Genomic DNA, 26,341 nt, shown 5'->3' on the forward strand with positions numbered 1-26,341 from the left:
AATACCATTAATCAAAGTGAATCATGCCAATGAAATGAACAACTAAACTATGGATATATCAAGTATGTATTGATCCATGCAAAATCATTCAACATACTTATGAGGTCATAAACTATGTATAGATAAAAGCCATGATTTCAAACTATGTATAGATCAATGCAGAAAGAAACTCTATTCATATTGCCAACAATGCTACTTTTCATCTTCTAAAAGACGAGCCTCAGTTTCAGTGGACCTGACAGTTTATTAAAACACATTCATAAAAGCCCAAATTCAGGTTATAGTTTGTACATGTGTATGTGTACATACATACATGTGTCTGTACATTTATACATGTGTGTACATGCATACATACATACATACATACATGTGTGTGTACGTACCTACACAAATACATACATGTGTGTTTTCATACATACATGCATACATACATGTGTGTGTGTGTACGTACATAATGCATACATGTCTGTGTGTACGTACATACATGCATGCATACACACATACATTCATGTGTGTGTACATACGTACACACATACATACATGTGTGTGTGTACGTATGTACACACATACATACATGTGTGTGTACGTACATGCATACATACATGTGTGTGCGCATACATATACACATACATGTGTGTATACATATAGACAAATGGAATTAGTATTATGCTTTCATTGGTATAGATAGATTACATGGAGTATAATGACACATTATTGTAATTTGTTTTTTATGGGCTTATGATCCTCAGTAGTTGGTACTCCTTGTTGTATTTGAATAAATAATTGACTTCTTAATGCAATGAGGCTAGCAAATAATCATGTTGTATCTTGATAGGTGATAGTTGATATCTCATAACTGATAGTGTTTAAATTGTCCACCTTTCAGGTCACTGATGGATCCTATGGAGAGTAGAGAGGTCCAAGGAAGTATAGTTAGGAAGACCACATACACCCACATTCTCACAATTCTTTTTGCTTTTGTTGGCATAGCCAAAGTACTGGTAGCCCGAGAAGGCAGTCAAATGGGTAAACGAATAAGAAAAGGAAATTCCTTTTGTAGAGACATTATTCATTCAAATGAGGTGGATTGTCATGATCAGATTCGGATGAGTAGGGCAGCCTTCTTTTCTCTAGCTCATATTCTAAGGCTAAAAGGAAGCTTTAGAGATACGATCCACTTGAAGTTACAGGAACAACTAGTGATGTTCCTCCACACCCTTGGGCATAATCTAAGGAACCATAAGATTGTCCATAACTTTGGGCACTCAAGAGAGACAGTCAGTCGGTACTTCCACAAGGTTTTGATGGCTGTCTTAGCTCTTCATAGAGATTACTTCATACCACCTGGTCCAGGCACTCCTCCCAAAATTAGTGGGAAGGATCATTTTGAACAATTCTTCAAGGCAAATCACACAATGTTACAAGTTTATTGTCTAAAATGTTGTCCTTATCTTATTATTACTTGAGCATACATTTGATCAGTGTATCATATCCCACAGGATTGCATTGGAGCCATCGATGGAACCCATATTCTAGTGCGAGTCGATGTCGACGTACAGGATAAATATCGTGCTAGAAAAGGGAACCTATCACAAAATTTTATGGGTGTCTGCTCCTTTGATTGTAAGTTTCAATATTGCCTTGCTGGTTGGGAAGGCTCTGCTGCAGATAGTCGTGTTCTAGCCTCAGCTCTATCCAGATCAGATCCACTTGTAGTTCCCCCTGGTAAGCCAAATCACATTTTAATATACTCAAGGTTATGCTAAATGGTTCAAGTATTGACAATATACTTTCTTTATGTAGGAAAATATTATCTCGTGGATGCTAGATATCCAAATGCACCTGGATTTCTCACTCCTTATCGGTGTACATGCTACCACTTGAAAGAGTGGTCAAGAGAAAACCCAATAAACTCCACACATGAGTTGTTCAACCATCGACACTCCTCTCTTAGAAATGCAATAGAATGTACATTTGGTATTCTGAAGTGGCGTTTTCCAATCTTAAGACATGCAACATCTTATGATATCATGACATAATCCTATATTGTTTTAGCATGTTGCATACTTCACAATTTCATTACAATAGAGGATGGCCTTCCATCGAAAGAAGCTATTGAAGAGGAAGATGATCGTGATGGGATAGAGGTACCACTGCTTGAGACATATGGGTTGTCTCAGGAGGATAGAAATGAGTGGGCCCAATTTCGAGAAGATATAGCAAATAGGATGTGGGAAGATTATAGATCTCAAGAATAAATGATTTATTAGAAGGCAATGTGCTTTATATGATTAAATTGATGTATGCATATACAATGATGGTGTGTGATTTCATTATTCTAATATTAGTCTTTGCTACATTCTAATTAAATAAAAAGAACATTAACTTTCAATTTCACACCTACGTTATGTACAAAAATTGTTGATCATATATGCAATACACAATCCAACTTGAAATATAGATTACATTGTTTTAAATGAAAGAAAGCACAATTATTATACATCTTTGCATTGAGAAAGTACAATAACATGCTTCATAATGGGGCTCATGACTATTTACTTGCCATTGATATCACCATTTTGTCTTGCTGGTAGTTTTTTTGATGTTGATGTGTTATCATCAATTATTGCTTAAAATGTGTATCATCTTCAGTTAAATGCTTTCAAGTTTATTAAATGTTAGCCTCATTGCATTAGGATGTATTAAAAAATGATATTTAAAGTTTATCATCTTCAATTTTAAATGAAATACAGTAAAGAGTACCAAACGATGAAGATCATAAGCCCACTCGTAAGAAGAGAACAACGAATTCGTTGAAAATCCTATTTTCCTGATGTTACTGCTTGTTGCATTCCATTTAAATTTAAAGAGCAATAACTTTCAATTTTAGTCATATGATTACTTTAAATCATAATACGTTTACCTATTCAATATGTTAGCCTCGTTCCATTATGACGTATTACAAATTGATAGTTAAAGATTTTTACCTTCAAATTTAAATGAAATACAGGAAGGAGTACACAATGGCATATACTGAGCTCATGATGAGCATGGACGGATTTGATCATGTGAACCAAATGTCTTCTCCCATTACTTTGAGTGATATAGATGGATCCCTCACTGTGAGCAAAAAATCTTCTTTTTCAAAGAAGAAAATATGGACAAAATCGATGGAACGCAAGTTTCTAGACTTGCTCCTCGAACAAGTCCATCTCGGACAGAAAGGTGAAGGTGGGTTTAAAAAAGAGGCGTGGACTGCGATAGAGAGGACATTAGTGATGAACTTGAATCTGTCACGAGATCATTTCAAGAATAATCTGAAAACATGGAAAGTAGGATAAAGTAATGAAGGACTTGAAAAATACAAGTGGGTTAGCTTGGAATGAAGAAACTCAAACTATGGATGCTGAGGATTAAGTGTGGGATGACCTTTTGAAGGTAGGATGATCTTTGTACTCTTTTCATTGAAGAAATTTTCCCTTCTTATTTGAATAATGAAAAACTTACAACCTAATCCATCTATTAATGCTTACATGTAGAGGAGAGAATTCAAAAATGCAAAAATGTATAAGAGGTGATCTTTCCAATATTTCAATGAGTTGGCTATAATTGTCAGTAATGACATTGCTGAAGGGTTCGCATCTACAATGCCCCTTGATGCTGAAGAAGGGCACCCTCTGAATGATGCATTTAATGTGCTTGATGAGGATGATACCAATTGTGGTACACCTCTTGACAGCCAACCAGGTATTGATGAAGAGTTATATCATTCCAATCAGTCGAGTGCAAGTGCTAGAGGGACTCCTCCACCATCATCATCAAGGAGGGGAAAGAGGAAGAAGAAATATTTGGCTACATCATTGGATGTGATATGTGAAACTATGAAGGAACTGAAAGATGGCCTCAATAAGCCTCAGATTGTAAAAGTGGATAAATCTGAAGATGATAATATTTTGATTGGTGCATATACTGCTCTCAAAGTTGTCCCTGAACTGAGTCAAGCAATTTTTGTGAAAGCACATGATACCTTCGTGCTTCAACGTGAAAGAGACAAAGGGTTCTTGATGATGGATGAGGCAGGGAGAGTGGAGTGGATTGCAATGACATTTGGTACCATTTAGTTATTTCAGCTACTGACTGGATTGCAATGACTTATGCTGCATGATTACTCTATTCAATGGTTTTGCATTAATCTCTAATAGCACTAAACTAAAACTATATTGATCTCACATCACTATATTGGAACTCATTATTGAGCACATTTTGACTATTTAATTAGTGATCTCTCACAGCACTATACTGGAAGTCATTAGTGAGCATATATTTACTATTTTGTTAAACAGATTCTAAACAAACTGTTACAGCATGTATTGGACTGTTTTGCTAAACAAATTTGAACCATGATAAACTATGTATATGTCAACTATGTATAGATAAAAGCCATGATTGTCATTGATCTTCCATGTATCCATACATAGTTTATGAGTTGGCTGCGTTTAATGGTATTGCATTGATCTGTACATAGTTTATGACCTCATAAGTATGTTGAATGGTTTTGCATGGATCTATACATACCTGATATATCCATAGTTTAGTTGTTCATTTCATTGGCACGATTCACTTTGATTAATGGTATTGCATTGATCTCTCACAGCACTATACTGGAAGTCATTAGTGAGCATATATTTACTATTTTGTTAAACAAATTCTAAACAAACTGTTACAACATGTATTGGATTGTTTTGCTAAACAGATTTGAACCATGATAAACTATGTATATGTCAACTATGTATAGATAAAAGCCATGATTGTCATTGATCTTCCATGTATCCATACATAGTTTATGAGTTGGCTATGTTTAATGGTATTGCATTGATATGTACATAGTTTATGATGTCATAAGTATGTTGAATGATTTTGCATGGATCTATACATAATTGATATATCCATAGTTTAGTTGTTCATTTCATTGGCATGATTCACTTTGATTAATGGTATTGCATTGATCTCTCACAGCACTATACTAGAAGTCATTAGTGACCATATATTTACTATTTTGTTAAACAGATTCCAAACAAACTATTACAACATATATTGGACTGTTTTGCTAAATAGATTTGAGCCATGATAAACTATGTATAGATAAAAACATGATTGCCATGTTTTGCTATTATGATTGGCATTATGATATATACAGGTAATCACATGAGCACATACTGGAATTCATTATTGAGCACATATTGACTATTTTGATAAACATATTTGAAACAAATAGTTACCAAATCTATTGACTATGCTAAGCAGATAGCATATAGAAATAGAACCATGATAAACTATGTATAGGTCAGCTATGTATAGATAAAAGCTAGTGATATACTTGTAAATTTCATTATCGAGCACATATTGATTATGTCTAGATAAAAGCCATGATTTCCATTGATCTATACATAGTTTATGACTTGGCTCTATTTATATGGTATTGCATTCATCTCTCACAGCACTATACTAGAACTCATTACTGGCAAGAAACTATTACAAAGTTTAGTTGTCCATTTCACTGGTATTGATCTATCACAACACCATACTGAAATTTATTAGTGAGTAAATATTGACTATTTTGCTAAATAGATTTGAAACAAATAGTTACCACATCTATTAACTATGCTAAGCAGATAGCATATAGAAATAGAACCATGATAAACTATGTATAGGTCAGCTATGTATAGATAAAAGCTAGTGATATACTTGTAAATTTCATTATTGAGCACATATTGATTATGTCTAGATAAAAGCCATGATTGCCATTGATCTATACATAGTTTATGACTTGGCTCTATTTATATGATATTGCATTCATCTCTCACAGCACTATACTAGAACTCATTACTGGCAAGAAACTGTTACAAAGTTTAGTTGTCCATTTCACTGGTATTGATCTATCACAACACTATATTGGAATTCATTAGTGAGCACATATTGACTATTTTGCTAAACAGATTTGAAACAAACAGTATGTATGTACACACATGTATGTACGTACGTACGTATGTATGTATGTATGTGCATATGTATGTACACACATGTATGTACGCATGTATACATACCTGATCTATGCATTGCATTGATCTCTCACAACACTATACTGGAACTCATTACTGAGCACATTTTTGCTATTTTGCTAAGCATGTATGTATGTATATGTGTATGTATGTATGTGCATATGTATGTACACACATGTATGTAAGTATGTATGTATGTATGTGCATATGTATGTACACAAATGTATGTATGTATGTATACAAACTTGATCTATGCATATTTTAGTCATCCATTTTATTGACATGATTGACCTTGGTCAATATGCAGGATAGTTGTTCATTTCATTGGCATTCACACAATTGGCATGTGAAGTCATTCCAGATGGTTAATTGGCTTTGTGTAATGGTATTGCATTGATCTGTCACAACACTATATTGGAAATCATTACTGAGCACATTTTTACTATTTTGGTAAGCATGTATGTATGTGTGTGTGTATGTGTGTATGTGCATATGTATGTACACATGTATGTATGTGTGTCTGTATGTATGTATGTATGTATGTATGTGCGTATGTATGTATGTCTGTGCATATGTGTGTACACACATGTATGTACATATGTATACATACTTGATCTATGCATAGTTTAGTCATTCATTTCATTGACATGATTGGCATTGGTCAATACATAGTTTAGTTATTCATTTCATTGGCATTCACACGATTGGCATGTGAAATAATTCTAGATAGTTAGTTGGCTTTGTTTAATGGTATTGCATTGATCTCTCACAACACGTAGTTTATGATCTCATAAACATTTGGTATAGTTGTTCATTGCATTGTTAATTAGAGTTATATTTGAACCATACATACGTGGAATACACAAGGAGTGGCAAATGATGAATGCTCAATTGTAGAACTTGAAAGCATATAGAAATGTGATTTGCTAGATGATTGTATAGTTCATGATTCTATCCTATGTTATATCTATAGTCCTAATTTTCTTGCATATGTTTTTATTTTTTGTCTTTTTGTCCCTATTTGATTTCCTATGTATGTTCTCGTTGACAAGATTATCAAAAGTATTGAGGATTTTTCGTAGATGATTGTACAGTTATGATTTTGTCCCATGTTATATGTATATTCCTAATTTGCTTGGATATTTTTAAAATTTCTTATTTTTTTTTCACAATTTGGTTTCCTATGTACGTGCTTCTTGACAAGATTGTCAACGGTATTGATAAAGTGTCTTTCTCTTGTATTTTTTTATTGCTCTTGATTTGCTGATATTGCAAGACCACATATGCTGATAAAAAATGATCTATCTAATGATTGTTTACTGTGTTTGTAAACGGTCAATATTTATGATGCCACTCCTTGGTGTATTCCATTAAAAAAATAATCAGGTTTTAATTTTTCAAGCATGTTTAGTTCATATATGCAGGATTGATCATCTAACAATACAGACAGTAATGGGAAGATTGAGCAGCATGAGAGGGTTTTCGTCGAATGTGGGGCATAAGGGCATACATCATGGATTTCTTAGTGTTTTTGTATTTAACGGTGTGCCATCAAATGTGGGGCATAAGGGCATACATCGTGGATTTCTCAGTGTTTTCGTATTTAATGGTGTGTTTTCAAACCACAATTCAAATCATGGATATTGTTCTATCAAGTTAGCAAGTTTTCATATTGTAGTAATTATGTGAAATTCATTATCAGAATTTCATGATGTTAAAATATGATTTATATGATTAATGATTTTCATGATCTTTTTTTTAAAATTGCATGTAAAATCTATGTTGCCAAAATTCCACATTTTTTAAGAGCAATTATTGACAAAGCATCATTTTTCTTGTTAAAGTTATCATCAAATGTTTAATGTATGTGAATGTAAAATGGTATATTTTTTCCTATATAATATTTCATGTAAAATTTTAGTTGCATATTTTGTTGAATAATTAACTAACTTAATAAATTTATTAAAAGGGAGAGATACATAGAGGGGCATAGAGTGCAGGATAGGAAGGGGGGAGGGAGGGACAGAGGGAGAGAGAGAGAGAGAGAGAGAGAGAGAGAGAGAGGAGCTTGTGTGTTCCTGCATCTGTAGAAAGGTGTATGTTGATGTGTGTTTTATGACTCACCAAACAGTAGAACAAAATACCGAAATATCTTATCCTCTCTTGAATATATATATATATATATATATATATATATATATATATATATATATATATATATATATATATGACCTCATCAAGATCTTCAAATGTCTCCTCCCCAATTGAAAGTATTTTCCAAGTCGAAGATAGCTAGCAAAATCCTTTTGGTCTTTTCCTCCCTCCACGATATCCTTGTGTGCATAAACTCCATTGAAAATGTTCAGTGTTAGAATCAAGTGAGTAGGCCCTTTCAAGCTTGGACAGATAATACTCTCCCCTAGCTCTTTATCTGCTAGGAACTTAATGGTTTCATTCTCTTGTTCACTTCGTGAAATGGAATTCTCTTCCGCAAAATATGGATCCTTAACCTCCTTATCCTTATCTTGTTCACCCTGATAGTTATCATTCTTCAGTGAACTCTCTTTGCGAGTTAACTCAACTAGGTACTTCACTTTTGTCATAGTTTTCACCCAACAGGTAAGGATGTTGCCTTCTGCAATTTTTTCTACAAGATCTATATCTAGATCATCAGAAAGCTCCTCTTTCAATATTATTCCTGTCAAGCCTGATTCTAGATCACAAATTATATGATGATTTTGGACTCTGCGGGCTGTTGCTTGGACAATTTTTCCCACTGACAAGGTCTCTTCATTTTCTCCAGTCAGCAGATAAAATTCCTCATCCTGGGATGGCTCTTTATATGGCAATCTCAAATCCTTAAATCCATGTAACAATTCACTCTTTATGTCAGCAAGGGTTTCTTGTTTTTTATTGGATGTCCGTTGCTCCACACTTCTAGCATATTCATCAATATCAAGGACATTTAACAGATCAGGATATTTTTTGACATGCTCAACAGCCATTTCTTGTGTTTCCTCATCCATATCATCTATATCATGTCCAGCTTCTTCACAATATATGTCCTTCGCCATTTTCTTGGCAAGTTCATATGACTTTGGATGAATTCTAGTATCATCCAATGGATCCATAACATGGTTTCCGAACACTGCTTGTCCATTCCCTCTAACCCTTAAAAAAACCAATAGCATTTATAAAGACAAGTCACTTCATAGCCTCTACAGTTGGTTGTTGTAACTATTACCTGCTCAACAGCTTCATACTTTTCATCTGGAGTAAGGAAATGTTCCAGTGAATGAAGCTTCAATGATAATATTTCTTTGCCAAGACTATATAATGTTGCAACCATGGCCATTGGATTCTGAAGATACCGACAAGAGCCACAACATGCCTCACAATCCCTCTCTGTGTCGACAACTGGTCCTAAGAGATGCGAGAATTCTCATATAGTGTAGGTAATAATTCATCTACATAAACAACATTTATTGTGTCCAATCCTTCTTCCAAATCACGTGGATGAACACAAACACAAGGAGGGATAGAGGGAGGACACAAACACACACATATTTAGCGGCTAAGTCACAAGCTTCGAGTTTGAGTTCAAGTTCGACAATTATGAAGTTCGAATGAACTTGACAATAAATTCAATTCGACGATAAATTTGTCTTACATAATTTTTCAAAAATATATAATATATATGATCACAATTTCCAACAATAGGAAAAAAAATAACTTTCTACAAATGATTGCAAGTATGATTTTTTTTACTTTTCTTTGCTAATAAATAGAATTAAAATAAAAAATAATAATCATTTTATTTATTCTTGACTAACAAAATAAAACTATGAATATTCAAGAATAAAAAATAATAATAATGTAGTCTAATTATAAATAAATTAAATCATAAATATTAATACTTTACTCATTATAATCCTTGTGTTTCACTAATTAAATAAGATTAAAAAAATTTACATCAAATTCCAATTCCAATTCGAAAATGAACAACCAAACGCAAGAAAAAGATATTCTCAGTTATATTTCGTTCCAATTCCAATTTCTAAATTGGCAACCAAACGTAGAATATGGATTTGAAAATTCATCTTTCGTGTCAACCAAACGGTCCAACTCTCTTCCTAAAATACATAACCAGGTTTTTGAAAACCTAGTTATGAGATAACCTAGTTATGAGAGAAATTTATCTTCCCCAACCAAACAGGGCCCAACTTCTCTTGACTTTTTTCTCTGCATCGTTTCTCCATTATATTTGTGAGCACCATATTGGCCTTGAGTGTTGATGGTACCAATCATATTGACACGGTAATAAATAAATTTACTGAATTGGGAAATGATGCATTCAAGCTGCTTGGGAGTTGGGCCATCTCCCAAAGCTTTAGGGCTTGTTTGGCTGTGGGAATAGGAATAGGGGAATAGGAATAGCTATTCTAGAATATGTATTCTAAAATAGAAAATGGGGCTACTATTCCTATTCTCTGTTTGGTTCAGCCAATATTTGATGAGGAATTCGTGGACCCCAAAATTTATGTTTTTTAAAATAAATAAAAGTGGAATAGGAATACGTATTCCAATAACAGCTATTTGGGTGGAATTGCAAAACCTCATTTTTGGGCCAAAATTGGAATACGTATTCCTATTTTACTTCGTATTCCAATTCTGATTTGGTGCATCCAAACGAAGAATTCAAAATTTTAAGAATTTATATATGCCTATTCCACTTGTATTCCTGTTGCCAAACGAGCCCTTACGGTTCGTTCTTAGGTTTGCACCTATACATAACCGATGTAATTGAGTGCCAATATAACTGACATCAAATTCATTTTATCTTGTTTCAATTTTTGGGAGTTTGAAACTTCTATGTTTTGTCCAATCAATTTTGAGTTTTGGAATTTCAACGGAACATAAAAAAGAAATTACCTGACTATTGGTTAGTGTTGCAATGAGCTCTACAAATGACAATGTTAGGATACTCATGTACTCTTTGGAGAAGGTTGAAAATAATTTGAAGGAAAAGTACAAATTTTGATTTGGGAAATTTGAAATAAGAGGTAGATAATCTATAACTGGCTAGCCTCTTGAATGTTTTCTCAAAATATTAAATAGACGAAGAGACAAAATAAATACCATTCATCAACAGGAATAGCAAAAAAAATCTATTTCACGGATCATCAATGCGTAGTAAGCCCCCTATTGTGAACACTCAAGTCTCCCTTTATACATTTGTTTACCAGATTCATTTTCTATAAGTGAGACCCCAAAACCATGTAAACAGTTTACTGTGCAATTCATACATTTTTTAAATTAAAAAAATTTGAAATTTAATTAAAAATTAATATGAAATATTAATTGAAATGAATTTTGCTTATCGATTATTTGGCACAACATTTGGTTGCATAACTGTTTGAAACTTCTTTTGTTAATAACAAATTAATCTTACTATGGCGTTATGATGTATTATTAGTTCTGCCATGGCAGGATACTATAGCATTCATTGAATGCAACTTTTCAATTTGATTCTCCAATCAAAACAATTTATTTTTTAAAAACTTTATGAAACTATATAGTTTTAATTTATATTAGTTTTTTCAAAATTCAAAATAATTTATTTGTCTACAATCTCATTGGCTAATGTATGCTACAATAGGGTTTCACTTTTGATTTTTTTGTCTACAAAATTTTTTTAAATCACTTTAAAAGTATTCCACTATTGTGAAAATGACAAGTGACAACATTAAAATAATAATAATAATAAATATGTACCAACCACCTCACAATGTCTATGAATATCTTCAAATTCTTTAACAAGTGCCACAGAATGGCTTAGTACTTGCCTTTAGCTTTTATATAAATCAAGATTTAATTTAATAAATTGATTACAATATATAATATATTTTAATTAATAAAAGTATTGTATAGTTATAATTTTCTATAATGATAATTGTAGTAAAAAAGAGTATTATTATAATTATATAAATAATTGCTACTTGTTAATTATAAAGTATAATGAATTGAAATTTGAATTGAAATTGAAATTGAAATTTTATTTATAATATAATGATTGATATATGTTCTCTTGCATATATATCATATTATACTATTATATTGTAAATAAATTATAAGATAAAACTAATATGCATAATAATAATATAATAATATTTCTTAAACAAATATAATATAGGAGTATGGTCCCGGGTTAGACTGGAGGTTTCTTTCTCCGTTCTTTCCTACCAGTGCCCGTTTGAATGGTGGAATGCTATTGTATGTATTTATTTTATTAATAATCTATTATCATGGCCATTGGTCGTTTACTGATATATATATATATATATATATATATATATATATATATATATATAGGTATTAATTTTTTTTTACAAATTAAATGAAAGACAAAAATTATATTAGAAAATAATACAATATTGAAAGTATAAAAATCTAAACCAATGTACTTACATTTTAAAAATATTAAACACTAATGAATTACATTAAGATTAGTAAAAAATAATTCATAAAATGAATTAGTTTTACGCTCATGAAATCCTCTGGCCAATATAAGATCTAAATGGATTCGTCCAATTAAATCATAGAAAAATATTTTCTAAAAATTATAGAGTTAAAAATCATGCATGTATATTATGCACAAGTATTAATTTCATAATAAAATTTAAAAACGTTAATTCTAACTCATAGAAATGAAAAGTTTTAATCACTCGTTAAAGTGTGAAATCCAAAAATCATCACAATAGTACTTAGCAAGTACTAATAAGAGAAAATTTTCACTTAAATATACACAACTTTCCAGATTTTTTTAATTAAAACCATCTACATTAAATTGATAAATATGTAGCGACCATACAATGTCTATGAATATATTCAAATTCTTTAATAAGAAATGATATTTATCAAATGAAAGTCTTTTATTTTCAAAAAAAAAATCTTGAAGGAATTTTTGTTTGAAAAAACTTCAAATCAGAATATTTGCATAAATTCTAAAAAACCATTAGTAGTTCCTTTGGATTATTTATCTGATTTGTTTAGAATTTAATTAATATCTAATTTTAATAATTTTATTAGATTTTATCAAGATATTTTATAATTTAATCTAAAATTAAATTTAAATTAATGGAAAGAAAATAGATTTTTGAATAGTCATTTTACCAAAAAAAAAAATTGGTTACATTTATACTTGCAATATAATATATTTATTTAAAAATAAAATTAGCATATACTTAAGCAAGTTTTAAAAAAATGTCAAAATTTTAATATAAATATATTATTAAAAGTAGTTATGTTTTTAATGTATTATAAAAATAATATTTACTCTAATTTATCTTAGATATTTATTAGTAATTTTGTTCCCCATTTCATGACACCTAGAAAATCACTAAATATTTCCCTTTCACTTTGGTTAAGCTACTATCAATCTCATTTTTTGCATGGTCGATATGTAACATATGACAATTAATTTATCTGCAAAAATTTTAAATTTATTGCATTTATATATATTTGTTAAATATACTATGAGAAAATGCATAATAACCATTTTACTATTGCAATTGCAAATAAAACAAAATTTTCAAAAGTCAAATTTGTAGTTTAAGTGTATACCTCATACAATAACAATAGATGACACTTTGACTATAAAATTTAAATCAATTTCTACATTGGCAGGAACTAGATGCTATGTGTACTTGTTAGTTTTACAGATGTTTGGATCTTTTTTTTTTGTCAATGTTGACACTTTCATAGGCATTTCCTCTAAAAGTTACGGGTGAGTGACAACTACATTTCCTTTTAACAATTTGTATTTGCAACATTTCTAATTATTTTTCCTACCTGTGGATGTATTTTGTTTGGGGGGTTACCAGGTTCTTGGTTTCATGGTCTCACATTTCTCTAAGGGTTGCGAGAAAATATTTATAAAATTCCATTTATTAAATATAATTTCAACATAGATATGATGTAATAGACATGTGAAAGCTTGCAAATATACCTCAAGAAAGCTCATTAGGTAAGACATTAGAATACAATTTTAATGAATATACACACAAGGTACATGTATTAGCTTGTCATTTATTTTCTTCAACAATTCAGTTTAAATTGTTGCAATGGTTGATGATTTATACTATTAAACAGGAAAAAAATTAGAAATTTATAATTGTATGTAAATGATATCATTCATAGTTATTAAGATATTTTTAATGTAAAAAGGAGATGGTTTGGGAGAAGATATGGTATTTTCTTGACTTATGTGTCCTCAATATGAAGTATATTGTTTTTAATATTTTATATCACGTCATTCTATAGTTGTGCTTTGCAGCCCTCTACATTAGATGCACATTGTCAATGCAAAGTTCAAAGATAGTGATAAAGCTTTGTTAATTTCTATCTCAACTAATTGTGGAATCGCAATTAAGTTCTTGATGGGGACACAACCCAAGCACAGAATGGACACAACAGGAAAAGGGAAATTGTATTAACTGTGAAAATAAGCTAGTACATTCAGTACAGAGAAAATAGACTTCAAAACATGCCCTAAGGGCTTACAATAGCACAAAACTGGAGATAATTTCTCCTTTTGGTACCTCCTCTCAAATTCCACTCCGAACTGCCTTTTACAATGCCAAAAATGTCCTTAAATAGACCCCGGAGGGTTAAGGACTAGGAGTACATTCTAGAAAGTGCTAGTAGGCATCCACTGACCAAGTAGAAGGCTCCAGAAGCCATGTTAGAAGTTGGTGCAAATCTAGAAGAATCCAAAAACGGTAATCGAACTTTCGAGAGGCATAACTTTTGAACCATAGCTCCGATTGATGAACCGTTTACATTTTCGGAAAGCTCTTGAAGCGCTCTATAGCCCTATGGACCAGCTTCACTCGTCCCCCATTTTTTGGCCCTTTTTGAGGTCATTTAATGGCCCTAACCTGACTTTGAAGCATTCTTAGGAGGTCTCCAAAAACTGAAAAAACTGCGATAACTTTCAAACCGTGGGGCCTTTTCACCTGATTCTTTTTCTGGAATGCTCTAAATTGCAATTACATTCATCTGGCCAATTTACACCTCCTATTTCACCAAAATGATGGTTCAATTACATACTCCTATTTTTTCAGCATTTACATGTATCCCAAGGTGTTCAAATACTCTATCCTAGAACATTGATAGTGGAACTGTGAGAGTTGGAACCTTTATTTGACCCAAATGGGTATCCAGAAATGAAAACACATGAAATAGAAACTAAGTCTAAGTACATTTTTTTGGGTGACACAGGATTGCCCTTATACCTCTGGATGCTCCTGCATCAGTTCTAGTATCAAGTGATACAATTATATAATGAATGTGATGGTTTCATTATCATATAAATAGTTAAATTTTATATAATTGAAAAAGTATCACATCTTTGTTGTAGCAAAATGTATCCTAATGTGTCCTATAGTCTCTATCCTAGAAACTCTACTTGTATCATTTACATACATTCTTGTATGAATAAAATAGTAAAAAAAAATCATTAGTCTTATAAGTGATTATTAGTCCCTACCATTTATGGCAAGGATTATAGTTTTTGAGTTACTCTTGTCTATTAGTTCTTGTGTTGGAAACTGTGAAATGTACAAAATTTCTTACTTGACATATGGTCAAATGGATTTTTCTTATTAAAATAGAAATTTTGAATTTTTATTTCTCTTTTTCTATTGGTTCTATTCTTTATTCTAGGCAGTATTTTCTTTTTCTCCCCTTACAAATTTAGAAAAAAAATTAGATGGAATGTTGGAAACATGGCATGCTCTTGAGTCTTAAAATATGGCATGTTGCAAGTAGTTCACATGGTATTTCTATGTAGCCACATTTTGCATTCATGCACGTCAAGGCAGTTGCATGAGAAAAAATGAATATCAATAATAGAAAACAAAGAGAACATGGTCATTGAACATAGACTACTTGCAAGTCTTGTTGCACCTCTGCTTATGTAGATTGTTTAGAAAATGCAAGTAGGAGACTCGGGATGGGGATTTGGCCTCCAGAAGTGTAGAAGAAGCAAATTTTTCCATTGTGTTGCAGTCATAAATTGTTTTATTGTGCTTCTAGAATGTAAATTGTAGAGTGATTATTTAACAGATTAATTTCATGCCAAAGTTTATTTTTAGGAAAATATTCTTATTGTTTTGGACTGCTGATATTAAGTCATTTAAATTTATTTTTATGAGCACCTTATTAGCATATCTAGATATACTGTAGAAATACATACTAAAATTACTAATGAATATTTGGCAGCTTGGAAGCCCAAGATAGTATAGGGGTAGACCAAATTGTGTTGATTAGAAAATATCAAATGTTTCAAATTGGATAGGAGTTTACACCTTTCTTCACTTTTTAAAAATTGAATTACAAAAATTATGCAAGTGTGGTTGAAAAGGAACGACAAGCACAATCCAAGCACCCAACTTCCTTGGAGGATGATTCTTTAGCCATATGTGTCCCATTTGTAGTTTCTAAATGTCCTTTATTGCATTTGATATTATTGATATTCTACTTCTCATTAGCAAGGATAGTACTATTTGTTATGTATAGAATGATTATGAAATTAATGTCGGTCTACTCAAAATCAAGCCTCCTATTTTCATGTTTCAAAATAACTATTAATATTTGGCCCTCTTGGGCTTTGTTTTTATGGTAAATTTATTGTTATTTCCCCTCAATGCATACCATTTATAGTTGTGCAAGTCTCTCAGGCTAGATTTATCACACTTTCAGTGAGTACACAATTAGTCTTTAGCATATACAATATAATTATTGCATGAGTATCATAGAGCTCCCAAGAAGGCCTTTCATCAAAATTCAAATCATTTTGGAGACCTCCATTTGGCAAGTAGTGAATACCTTTTCAAAAACTTTAATGTAAAAATACATGGAAAGATTCTAACATAAGCATCAAAGACATAAAGGTCAAGATGACCTCAATGTTAGCTTACCCAATTTATTGTAGCAAAACCATGCTCGCATCAAGGCATAGATGCCAGGATGACCATAAGAATGGTAGTGCAACAACAGTCAAGGATGATGCCTCAAATATCCTAAGTGTTTCAAGGGGACAACAAGAGATACTCTAGAGTTTCAAGACCACACCCACAATTAGAAAATAAATAAAAACATGCCCCATGCCCCAAGTCCTCTAGCTATGCATCTTGGAGAGACTTATCAAAAAGGGGCAATCAAAAAAAATCAATAACAATTAGCACACAAAGAAAAGATCATGACATAGGTCAAGCATTAAGTGTTTGTGTTTAAAAATTGAAGTGACATTAACTAATACTGAGTTATGAGAATAAGGATCGAATGCTTGCAAGTAGGTAAGATCACATGATGAAACTAGGTAAGACCAAACCAATAAGTGTTGAAAAACGCTCAATGTCAAGGTTGTATTGAAAAATATAGTTGGGGTGGTGTTGAAAAACACCATTTGTGAGGTGTCCTAGAGACTAACGTAGCCAAGAGACCAAAGATAACATGGTTATACCCCCTAGACAAAGACAAAGACCAATTCCATACTTAGGAAACAATGACAAGGAATGATGGAGAAAGGCCAAGTGTCAAGGATGCACGCTAAGAAACAAGGGTGCAAAGGCCTCAAGTAGCGCCTGTTTCCAAGTTTTCACCACTTGGATTATTATTATTTATTTATTTATTTTGAAATATTTATTTTTTTGGAGATACATCAAAACACTTATTACTAAGATTCATTATCATTTTTTTGGGACATTTTCCAATTTTTAGAATTTTGGTAGTCTATCATTTTTTTGGATTGTTGAAATATATCATTTTTTTGTATTTTTTTAGGATCAATAAATATAGAAAAAGATGCCCCCAGACAGAACATGCATCATGGATAGAACTTCTTCAGGTGTAAGACATTGATAGGATTAGGGAGTTGCTCTCCCTCTGTTGTAGATAGTAAATAGGCACTAGATCCAAAAGTTGTTGTAATAATGTAAGGTCCAAGCCAATTAGGTTCAAATTTACCCTTTTGATCTCTATTCTATTGATTCTTAGGATTATCACGTAGGACAAGATCTCCCACCTAGAATTCTCTAGGGTGAACCTCTTTGTTGAATACTTTTGACATGCGCTTTTGATAGACCCTCATATGGTCAAATGATGCTTGACTTTTCTCATCCATAAGTTCTAACTCTTGAAGTTTCATGGTGCAATAGTATTCATCTATAACTATACCTTTAAGGGAAACTCTGAGTAGAGGAATCTCAACCTCTAAAGGTAACACTGCTTCAACACCATATGTAAGGGCAAAAGGAGAGCCCTAGTAGGAGTATGAATACTCGTTCTATAGGCCCACAAAGACGGATTTATTTGTAAGTGCCAATCTCTACCATTCTTATAAACTATTCTATGTAAGATTTTGAGAATGGTTTTATTTGATGCTTCTGCTTGACCATTTCCTTGCGAGAAGTAAATGGAGAACCAATGTTGTTTTATCTTGAACTTCTTATAGAGTTGTTTAAGGTCCTTATTTTTAAGTTGGCCTTCATTGTCAATGATAATCTGAGAAGGAACTCCATATCTATAAATAATATGATTCAGAATAAATAGAGAAACTATCTTGCTCGAAGCAACAGAAAGTGGGACAACTTCTACCTATTTAGTGAAGTAATCAATAGTAGTGATAATAAACTTGTGTCCACATGATGAGTCGGGATGAATCTGCCCAACGTTGAAATGACCAATGCAAGATAGAAGGAATGAGTTCCCTACCCGGAGCATGTATCGGGTTACCATGTTTTTGACACTTTTCACATGACTTTGCAAAAGCTACTGCATCAATCTGCATCATGGGCCAATAGTACCCCACCCTTAGCAACCTTCAAGCCATGAAAAGACCATTGGAATGTCCCCCACAGATGCCCTCATGGATGTTAACTAACGCTTGATCAGATTCTTCCTTTTCTAAGCATCTAAGAAGTGTTCCATCTAGACCCCTCCTATACAAATCACTAGAGATAAGGGAATAGCAAGAGGCATTTCAAATAAGGTTTCTACATTTAGATCACTTAAAGGCTATGTTCCCCGGGGACACGTACCCGACCTAAAACCCCGCATTTCGGGGACAAGGATGTCCCGAGGACAGGGGGACGGGTATGGGCCGTCCCCCAGCCATCCCCAAATTCCCTTTTTTTGCAGGGGACGTCCCCGAAACTTGGGGACGTGGGGGGACAAAAGGGGGACGGCCAGCCGTCCCCAGTACGGAAAGGAGACGTCTAGTCGTCCCCTGATTGTACCAAGTACGGTCAACCGTCCCCCTTTTTTGCAAGCTCAAAACATTAAAAGCAAAACATAAAAAAAAAATTGTTGTGTCTTTTTTGGTCGGCTAGTGGGCCCCACTCCTCCAAAAACCCTAAAATGTATATAACTCAACACATTTAAATTGTTTTAACCATTCTTTGGTTTTCATTTTATGTTGCAACCGGCTGAAGTTTTCATTTTGCAAGTAGAGGAGGTAATAGTTTTGCTTCCAAGAGCTTGACCAAGGGTTTGATCTTCTATTTTGTCCACCAAGTAAGTATAAAACTCTTTGTGCTTTCATCTATCATTTTTTTAATAAATTTGTAGCTTGCAAAGTCTGATTTTTTTTTTTTTTTCATTGTTTCAGCTCATATATCTATTCAATTGCATATTTAAACACAATGAGCAGTAGTGGGAGTACAAGTAGTAGTAGTGAAGAAGAAAATGTAGAGGTTGATGTTGTTAGTAGTGACACTAGGCAAAAACCCAATCCTAAAGCTGATTTTTTTAAATGCCCTTCCGACATTATGAAGAATTTTGCAAAGGGTCCTTTCAATAGGAAAAAACCTCTTCTCCAATATGTCACACCTAGGCCAAAAGATAAAAAGAATTCGGGAGGGACTAGGGTGTGGGATTGTCATGTTTGTCTTGATGATTTTAGGGGCAACTATACAAGAGTGAAGTCACATTTTTTAAGTGTTACATGCCAAGGAGTCAAAGCTTGTCCTAACCTAATCAATGAACAAAAATTAGAATGTCAAAGATTGCACTTAAAGGCTGAAATGGAAGGGAAAAATTTGACAGTGACATCACCATCCATTCCCTCACAATCATCTAGGCATATTTCATCTGCCATTGGTACTAGTGGCAGCCCTAGTGGGTCTAGAGGGAAGAGAAAGATAAGTAGTAGTGAGAAGGGCTCGGTGGAAAGTATGTTTAATGCACAGCCAAAGGAGAAGTGTGAAGCATCCATTGGTAGATTCTTTGTTTCTAATGGTATCCCATATAATGCAGCCCGTTCTACTTATTATAAACAAATGGTGAAAGATATTATGAGCATGAATTCCTCATTTGTGCCCCCCAGTGAGCATAAGCTACGAACTACTATCCTAGATGAAGAGTACTCAAAGGTTGCTTTATTATTTGAGGATATGAGACACACTTGGGTTAGGACAAGCTACTCTATTGTGATGGATGGGTGGACCGATGTTAGACATCGGCCACTCATCAATATAATTGTCACATACCCTGCTGGCTCTTATTTTTTGAGAGCCATAGATTGCTCAGGAAAGAAGAAGGATGCAGATTTTCAGTTCACCATTTTGTGAGATGCCATAGAGGAGATTGGGCCCTCTAATATTGTACAGGTTATCACAAATTCTGCACCTATGTGCAAATCAGCAAGTTTGATGATAGAGAGTGCTTATAGGCACATATTTTGGACCCCTTGTTGTGTTCATTCCTTGAACAATGCATTGAAGGACATAGGGAAGATTGAATGGGTGAAGCAAGCAGTGCTAGAAGCTAGAGAAGTGCAAATGTTTATTTGCAACCACCGCACTTCACTTGCTCTATTTAGGTCCTTCTCTAAGAAGGAGTTCATCAAACCAGCCGAGACAAGGTATGTCAATTATAATTATAGTTTAATTTTAGTTTGTTTTAACTTTAAGTTATTTTTAAAAATTATTTATAAGTTTACTTACATGTGATGCTTTTTGTTTTAAATTTTAATCATTAATGTTTAAGTTTAAATTTTAAATTTTTAATTGTTTCTATAGGTATTGCACATATTTCATCTTGATGGAGAGGATGATTGAGGTGTATGAGGCCCTTCAATTGATGGTGGTGAATCCAGAGTGGGGACGATGGTCTCATTCTAAGTCCATTGAAGGAAAAGTGGTGAGGCAAAGGATCCTTGATGAGAGTTGGTGGTCCACAATGAAGTAAGTTGTTGGCTTTTAAATTTACTATTAGTATTTTGCTTGCTAATTTTCCTACTAATAATCTTAAAATTCTTAAAATTCTAATTTTGATTTTTTTTTTTTTTGGCATTTTGATCTTGCAGATACATTTGCTCTGTCATAGCACCCATTGTTGATGCCATTGATACTGATGCTCCTAGTTTAGGAGAGATCTATGAGACTATTAACAGCATGTTGGGTAAGATGAAGAGAATTGTTGCAGAAAAGGATCCTACATTGGGCTTTTATGAGGAGCATATTAGGCCTATTGTGACGTAGAGGTGGAACATAATGAATACCCCGCTTCATATGGCAACATTTGCTCTAAATCCCAAATGGTATGCATAGTTGGGTGGAAGGGGCCTCCCATGTGATGATCCTGAGGTTTTGGATGGCTTCACAAAAGCAATTGATAAGATGTATTCAGCTCAAGACGCCTCTACTCTTCGTGCACAGTTCCTTGACTTCACCAACCTTCGTGGCCCAAACTTGGGTAAGCCACAAGCAAGGTTGGATAGAGTTGTTTTGGCACAGAGGGATCCTATTGGATGGTGGACTTGGCATGGGGGAGATACACCTGAGTTAAAGATACTTGTCAGTCGCCTCCTTTCACAAGTTGCTAGTTCTTCAGCTGCAGAGAGGAACTAGTCCACATATTCATATATCCACTCTATCAAGAGGAATAAACTTACCTCTAAAAGAGCGGAGAAGCTAGTGACAGTGCATCATGCTCTTTGACTTGCCGATCGCCAGAATCTAGAGTATAGGTAGACACCAGCTTTGCGATGGGATGTTGAACCTGAGGATGCGGCCCAGATAGATGAGAATGACATAGCACCAGGACTAGTTGGGGTTCCATTAGATGAGACTACGCTTTCTGTGGAGGATGACAGTGAGGAGGATTCTGATTTTGATGCCATGGATTAGTAGAGGCAGAATAGAAGCAGCAGTCTGCTTCATTTTCTATGTTTTGCTTTTAATGTTGAACATGAACATGATTATGATACATTGATTATAAAATACTTATTACTTTATGGCAGCCTATAGCTTTGGGCATATTTTGATTTTGATTTTCAGATTTATGATTTATCATGCTTATCATTATGAGTCGTATGGTATTGACAATGGTTAATAACTTAATGTTCATTGTTCAGTGTTCTCTGATATTGTATTGATATGCATTTTGAGAATTGGATACTAAAATACTAAATAGTAAAATACTAAAATCGGATATTATTTCATAGATGGCATTCAAATGTTGTATGTTATGGTTCTATAATGTTTAAATGACATGCTTTGTGCTTAGTTTCATATGAATGACATGTATATTTACAAATTTCAATGTATATACTATATTTTAAAATTTTCCTATATATATAGCCATCCCCCTCCCCGTCCCCAAAATTGTCAAAAAAATTTGCCATCCCGAAAACCCGTCCTGTCGTCCCTCACCATCCCCGTATTGAAAACTTAGGGGAACATAGCTTAAAGGTTTTAGGTATAATGCTATCACGAATGTATGAATAAATGGCACCGTAATGGGATGTCTCATGACCAACAAGGGTACAAATAACATGAGTTTCTTGGGAATCATAGATAGGGTGATGTAGCTCTTCCACTAGGAATTCAAATATTGATTCATGTTGCTCTAATTGAAGAAGTGAAGTGAGTGTAGCCATAGCACCAACTACTTTTTTTTTTTGCTCTAGGGATTTTCTTAAATGAGACAAATGTGAAGTAGCATCTCAAGGAATCAACCATTTGCTTGTAAGGTACTAATTTCTCATTTTTTGTTAAATAATTATCATTGACTTGGTTGATTATCAGCTATGAATCCCCATAGATGTGTAACTCTATAATTCTCCATTCTATAGCCATCTTAAGTCCATTTGTTAAAGCTTCATACTCAACAATGTTATTTGTACATGGAAATAATAACTTTTAAGATTTAGGAATCATGTACCCATGAGGGGAAACAAACATTACACTAGCTCTAAAACCATTTTGCATAAAGGATCCATCAAGGAACATCTTCCATGTTCTTTTAGTTATATACATGAGGTGCTCATCTGGGAAATCAACTTGAATAGATGCATCATCTTGTAGTGGGAAATCAACCAATTGATATGCTATGACTTGCTCTTTGATTGCTTTATGCTCAATGTACTCTATGTCAAACTTTGAAAGGATCATCATCCATTTTGCAAGTCTACCTATGAGGGAAGTCTTACCTAGTAAATACTTGAGTGGATCAATTTTTGCTATGAGGTGTATAGTGTGCGCAAGCATATAATGTCGCAACTTTTGGGAAGCAAACACAACTGCAAGGCAAGCTTTCTCAATATTAGTGTAATTAACCTCATATGGAACAAGAGTACGACTAATGTAGTATATTGTTGTTTCTTTCCCATGTTCATCTAGTTGAGCTAATAATGCCCCCAAGGAAGAAAATCATTGAAATGTATAGAATAAGTGGTTTCCCTGAGATATGAGGCATTACAATAAGAGGATTTTTTGAGTATTTCTTGATTTGATCTATGCTTTTTTGACACTTTTAATTCCATACACATTTGACTTCTTTATGTAAGTTGTTGTTGAAAGGTTGAGCTCTATCTAGCAACTGTGAAATAAACCTCCTTATAGATTGAAGATGCCCTTGAAGACTCCTCATTTAACTAATGTTTTTAGGAGGTGGCATATCCATAATTGCCTGAACTTTTTCAATGTCCACCTCTATTCCTTTTGCTGAAATAATGAATCCTAGTAATTTTCTAGAGGTGACTCCAAATGCACACTTTTTAGGATTTAACCTTAATTGAAATTATTCCATGCAATCTAGAATGACTTCTAAATCATCTAATTCTGTATCTCTTTTCTTAGACTTAGCCAAGGTGTCAACCACATAATCTTCCATGTTTTTATGCATCCTATTATGAAAAATAGTTGGCATAGCTTGTTGATAAGTGGCTCCTACATTTTTTAATCCAAAAGGCATAACATTCCAACAATAGGTACCCCATTCACAAGTGAATGCAATCTTTTCTTTATCTTTAGGAGCTATCTTAATCTGATTATTTTTGGAAAAAGCATCCATTAAGGAATGAATCTCATAACCCGCAGTCATATCCACTATCATGTCTATATTATGAAGTGGAAAACCATCCTTTGGGCATGCTCTATTAACATCTCTAAAATCTATGCAAACTTGAATGGTTTTGTGATGTTTTGAAACTGGTACAATGTTTGATATCCATTCAACATAGTCAATAGCTCTTATGAATTTTGCACCAAGGATTTTCTCTAATTTTACCTTGACTAGGAGAGCTATGTGAGGATGCATATTTCTCAATTTTTGCTTAACTATTTAACACCTGGAGATATGGATAAGTGATGCACAATAAGAATAGTGTCCAACCCTGGCATATCTGAATAAGTCCATGTAAAATTGATCCTCTTTTCTCAGAAGAACTTAGTGTAGGCTTCTTTTTCTTGTGATGACAAAGACTGAGCCAAATGTACCATTTGGAGAGCTTCATCCGTACCCAAATTGACTGCTTGTGTTGGTTCAATAAATCTATCTTGAAAATAACTAGGGAGACAATTAAGTACCTCATCCTCAGGTACCTCAAAGAGGTTTTCACCCTCGGATACATCCTTTCTTTTTACTTTTTTCATTTTTGACATCGCCACATAGTGATTTTTGCCGTCATAACTCCTATTATTTTTCTTTTCTTTTCTTTTTATTTTGCAACTAAGGTACTTGATGTCTGGCTCTATCATGTTGGTATTCAGTTCACTAGTGGAAGAGACTATGAGTTCAATTCCATTCAAATAGTAGGCTATCCCATAATCATTTTGAAACATTAAAAACTCAAGTTCATGATTATGTTGTGACCAATCAATCAAATTAGGATGAACAAGGGGTAAATCAATGACTAGTTCAAGGTTATGAATATGAATGATATCTTTGGTGACCAAAGAGTTAGAGTCCGTCCAGTAACTTCCTAAACTACCCAAATTAGGATTCGTCCTAACAAGCAAAGAATCATCCACTAAGGTAACATGGGAGTTCAAATCATCTAATCCTACACATGAATCGTCGACTAACTCGGGTTGAGAACTATACGTATGAATAACATCAATATCCATAGCGGCTATAGAAGGCTCTGAGAGGGAGTCTCATTCATACTCATTGGAATTTTTTTCTGAATCTTGACTAGGATGCTTACACCATGAAGGCTTTGGATACTTGTACATGGAAGCCTTAATATCATCAAGGGTCACAGTCTCTTGTTCTAAATTTCCAACTATCTATCTGAATCTCCCCAAAGGAGAATAGTAGAAGGGACCCAATCTTCACACATATCTTGCTAAATTTCCAAATTAGGTATGTACTCCTGTTCTTCTTCACTATTCAATTTATCAAGGATAAGAGCAACATTCTTATTGTGATTCGTATATCCTATGCCAACTGGCTTCTTAGACTTATGTTCGAGAAGACCATGATCAAGGGGTTCATCTCTGGCATCCAATCTATTATTAAGAGGGCCATGTCTAGGATAGCCCATCTTCTTGACAAAAGTATACCCTCTTCCATAAGCTTTAGCAGAGGGAGTGAAGTTCTCATTGTGTATATACCTCTCTTCTCTATAAATCCAATCTCTAACAACCACATCTTCTTTCTCATCTTGAATAGGCATTGACGACTATACAAATGTGTCAAATAATGTCATAGCTAAAGAGGAAGGTTTCATCTCTTCTGAAGGTTTACCATAAGACCTAGGTGAAACCGATAATGTTATGAGGGAGTTGAGTTGATATCCCCCCATGCCAAGGTTTATGGATTTGAACTTGTCTTTACATTCAACTAAAGTTGCATCAAAATCATCTGCTTCTCTATTGAGGGGAACATGAGTACTTGCTGAAGTCAAGTTAATAAACAAAGTATTATCCCCAGGTATACAAATCTTTGTTCCATTGTAAGAAAACTTAACACACTGATGATAGGTAGATGAC

The sequence above is a fragment of the Cupressus sempervirens genome, chromosome 7 (assembly GCF_028749045.1).
Source record: "Cupressus sempervirens isolate cs-2001-9-10 chromosome 7, ASM2874904v1, whole genome shotgun sequence".
Lineage (NCBI taxonomy): Eukaryota > Viridiplantae > Streptophyta > Pinopsida > Cupressales > Cupressaceae > Cupressus > Cupressus sempervirens.